The sequence below is a fragment of the Colias eurytheme genome, chromosome 8, assembly GCF_061535395.1.
Source record: "Colias eurytheme isolate Ceu_HAF_F1 chromosome 8, ilColEury1 Martin Lab GWU primary, whole genome shotgun sequence".
Classification (NCBI taxonomy): Eukaryota; Metazoa; Arthropoda; class Insecta; order Lepidoptera; family Pieridae; genus Colias; species Colias eurytheme.
This window is the reverse complement of record NC_142987.1, coordinates 2285833-2290469: the sequence shown is the minus strand read 5'-3', so window position 1 is coordinate 2290469 and position 4637 is coordinate 2285833. Positions and strand designations below refer to the sequence as shown.

The 4637-nt window shown below is 33.6% G+C and overlaps 1 long non-coding RNA gene across 1 annotated transcript; it reads left to right on the top strand.

Annotated features, from left to right (window-relative positions):
* The first annotated feature begins 1779 nt into the window (after positions 1 to 1779).
* On the top strand, positions 1780 to 3565 carry LOC149906317 (uncharacterized). Its single transcript, XR_016457021.1, has 3 exons — positions 1780 to 1995; positions 2410 to 2546; positions 3332 to 3565. It is a non-coding gene; the product is annotated as an uncharacterized LOC149906317 (long non-coding RNA).
* The last annotated feature ends 1072 nt before the right edge of the window (positions 3566 to 4637 follow it).

Genomic DNA, 4637 nt, shown 5'->3' with positions numbered 1-4637 from the left:
TTATGAATAAAATAACACACATACCTACTGATTCCATCTTTGAAGGCAAATTTAACTTACAATACACTTAATTATTCCATGAACAGATCCATTTATATTAAGGCAAGCAGGGCCCCAAAAGGTAGCAAATCCGAGGCCCTGCACCGTCCGCTCACGCCCCTGGCAACAAGCATTCAATACACTTTCAAAACGATTGAACAAACGCTTAATTTACGGCAATAAGTCGTGAGTTTCACCGTAAACGGCTCAATTGGGTATTTGCATTCAAATAGCTTTTAAGCTTCCCTATTGCTCGCAAATATATCGGTTCCAGTTTGTTTTATTGGCCGTGTAGAAAAACGTGTTGAGTGCAAGCATAGTGAGATGTTGAAATGGTTAGTGTTATGACTTAAGTAGAGGATCATTAAGGCGTGTATCTTTATTGACACCTGGGCAAAATGGACGGTAAAATTACGCACACTTTTATTAAGTTCTAATCGCAGTCGATAAAATATCGCACGCTTTTATGGTAGCGTCTGCTCGTTCTTTGGACTTTTAGTACCTACTACTTTTCAATATGTTCAGGAATGACATTTGTTATGGGTTAAAATATGTAATAAAAGCATTGGTATCTATCTATGCTATAATTATATATGTATTTTTTATGTGTATGTCTTTATATATTATTTCTTATTATTAGAATAAGTCATCTCTCAACCTATGCGCCGTCTAAATGTTATTTAATTATTGTTAACAGATCTTTACAGCTTACATCATAAATTGGTAGCATAGCTAGTGTAGCAGAATAGTTTATTAAATCCAAGTTCTAATATAGCTTTAGCATAATCAATTTTGTTAAAGGACGGGACGCCCCCGCGCCGCCGCTAAAGTAAACTGACCATTGGCTACTAAAGCTGCGATTTTATTGGTACAAGCGAATCTAGCGCATTAAAATACCACGTGTATAGAAATATAAGTTATTGTATGATTACATTAGACTAGCAATACTTCTTACTTTATATGTATATCGTGAGTGGCCTGCCAGTTGCAAAAAAAAAATTGTAGCAGTAGAAGAAAAAATTGTAGTTGAAAATTCAAATACGTTGCTTAGTGGAGTTATTATCTAACTATTTTATTACGGCTAAATCTAGCTAGAATCAACTTCACTCACGTTGTGCATACGATATTAATGATATTTGAAAAAAAAATCCTGAGCATTGAATACTGAAAGAATAGTAAGCGATCCATTCAAATAGATTCAAATTTTTTTGTCCATTCAAGCGCCTATTACATTAACGAGCCCGCTAAAAAACTAATGCAAATCTTAATCTGTCCAAAGAACGTATCATTTAATACGGCCTCTATCTTTCTATTTATCTTTTTGTCCATTTATCTCGCATTACAAGCCATTAAGGCGAAATGAGACCCAAAACATACGTTTCGAGCGCACGGAGAATTAATTTTTTTCTTCAAAAACTTTGAATTTGATTTTTTTTATTTATCGATTTATTTAATTGAAGAGTTTGTTTAGTGACGTTTGGGAACCGAAACACGATTGACAAAATTTGCCTCGATAGAAAAACGTTGTGAAGTTGGCCAAAAATTAAACGGAGAATTAATTTCATTTGGACAATAGTAAAGTAATATCAATGAAATTTTATCCACATCCACTTCCATTCAATTCTTGAGGGACGTACGGGATTAGATTTTTCAATTAATACATCAGTAATTTAAAAAAAATATATTTATAAACTATGATCAAAAAATTGCGCGCAGGCCGGCCGCTTCCGCCGTTCCGCCTCCTGTTAGTCGACGCCAACGCGTCTTAGAGAGCAGTCCTGTACAACTTTTTCGCGCGGTGCCGTTGTCTACTCGCATACGTGATTTAGTGTTAGTGTTACTAAAGTTTTTCATAAACATGGTGAATTTTGGTGGCCAAAACAATGATGGTGAGAACATTAGGAAGAAAATGTTGCGAAGGCAGATGAAGAAACTACAGTTATTGAATCTAAATAGGTAAATTTAATGTTTATCATGCTTATTTATATTTATTATGTCTTTCGGTCGCTACAAGTGTAAAGATTTCAACTTCAAATATTTTGATTACTAGGTATATGTTTACAAGTCTAAATTGAGAAACGCATAAATGAAAATCTGATAGTTATTTTTATTTGTAATAAGTAATATTATTTTAGTCATATTTTGAGATTTCATTACCTATTTATGATTCTTGTATTAGTACATATATGTTTACAAAGTCTGAATTTAGCAACGCACAAATCAAGATTTTATAATTTTATGCACTCTGTCTTTATTTTTATTTATAATTTTATTATTGGTATAAATAGGTAATGTTTTAGTTGTTTTTTTGAGATTTCATTTTCCAATAAATATACTACTGATTTGTGTATGTATGTTTATTTCTAATAGCAAGGCGCGACCACGAAAAATCCGATGTGCAGCTTGCAAGCCAGGATGCAATAAAGACACGTTGGTCTTTTAGACCAACCATGATTACCAGAAACTGATGTGGATCTTCAGACAGTTTCACATAGTACTTTTTTTGTGTAAGTTTATTCTTATGTCATTTATTTATAAGTCATAAGATTGAAGATAGTGGAATATTTCAGACTAGTGTAAGTTATCACTGACGGGTAGGTAATTACCAGTGAGATCGGAAACAATTTTTATTTCAACCCTATTGCGTATAACTTTTTGTTTTTTTTTATGGTATTATAACTATTGTCTGAGGTCTTTCACTGCACCGGTAATTGTAATTTTTTTACTTATTAGATATCATGCTATTTTAGGCTTATTGCTGATCTACTAACAATTCTATACACATTTGAGCAATCCCAAGACAAGGATTAGATAAAGGATATTTATTTATACATATATCAATTCGAATGAAAGTATGTATGAGTAATTTTTTAATTTGTTTGTATGAATACTATTTGCATATTATGCATAAGCATAATGACTTATAAATATTATATAAAAAATATTTGAAAAATTTGTAGTTATGTAACTATGATGCCGACTTTTTTACGAGATAGGACAATAGAGCGATAAACGAACGGACACAGCTGCGAAATTTTTTACTAATTGTTAGAATAATTGCGGTCAACCGTAAAATTTTGCAAACAAAAGAACGATTTTCTCAGAAAGTTTGCTATGTAAGACGCCGACAATCGAGTTTATTACGGGCTAGGATAATAAAGCGACAAAGGAACGTACACAGCTGTGCAATTTTTTCTAGTTTTGATGACAGTATCTTTATAATAATCGTGGTATTATAAGAGGTATTATCAATTGATTGTTCTCCTATTATAACTTATTATGGTTGTTTCAGCACCTCAATGTACAAGGATAGCTCAAAGTAACGGGCAAGAGACATATTTATTTACGGAACAAGGAGTAGAAGTCGTATCAAGAAGATAAACATTGGAACAATAAAATGGTAACAAAACCAGCATTCGAAAATATAAGATGTTAAGTATATCAAAATGTCGGATATATTTATTCAAAAATAATCAAAATTGTAAATAATATTTTTTTGTCTATTATTGTTTTTTTTTTTTTTCAATAAATATGATATAAAAACAAAAACCCGTTTTTTAAATCTTTTAAAACCGATAATAATGTAAAAAAAAAACAAACGTAAATAGCATTATTCTATTATGTATTTTTATTATCATACTAGCGGTCCGCCCCGGCTTCGCCCGTGGTACATGTTTACGTTTTCTCTACATAAGAACCATCCTCGTACTTGAAGGAATATAATAAAAAAAAAGAATTATCGAAATCGGTTCAGCCGTTCTCGAGTTATGCGCTTACCAACACATTTTGCGATTCATTTTTATATATATAAAGATTGTACGTAAAGTCCCCATGTCGAAAACCTATAAATTTGTTTACAAAGATTTGCAAATAAGCTAGTAACGTAGGTAGCGACAATTCTAACAATAACAAATAATTACATCATAAAATAATTTAGTCACAAGCTCATTTTTTGTAACCAGATTTGTACCAATTAAAAATCGACCTTCGTGCAAAGGAACAAAGGTCGATTTTTCTACTTCGATGGGCCCGGCAACGAAAAGACGTTGCCGGATCGCTTTACTCAGCTTTAACCGCGCGAATATTATGAATATAAGTAAAGTTCATTGAACCTCCGTTAGTTCCGTATGTTTCCGTCATCTATTCAGTTGTGTGGCGTGGCGAGGGGATTTTTGTGAAGCGTCCCGCGCGCTCTTATGCTCCACCCAGGGGGCGTAGCCCAAAAGGTGCCCAAGCATGATTGTATTTCGTCTTAAAGTTCTGATATCGCGTTCACAGAAAATCGCTGCGTTCGTAAATAATCACTAGCGCATCAGGAGGCATCTTATTGAGTGGCTCAATCCGATCTAAGGCTGCGGCTTGACAGCGCGGTTTGGAGGAACGATTTCTAAAAACATAATGTTCGTAAATAATCACAAGCGCATCAGGAGGCATCTTGTTGAGAGGCTCAATCTGATCTTAGGCTGCAGCCTGACGGCGCGGATGGTAGGAACGATTTCTGTGAAAATATCAATGACCCAGTTCAGATGGTATTCCGTTTGTAGAGAGTTCTTTCCGAACGTGTAAGGCATTATTTGGGTAATAGGAATTCTTTATAT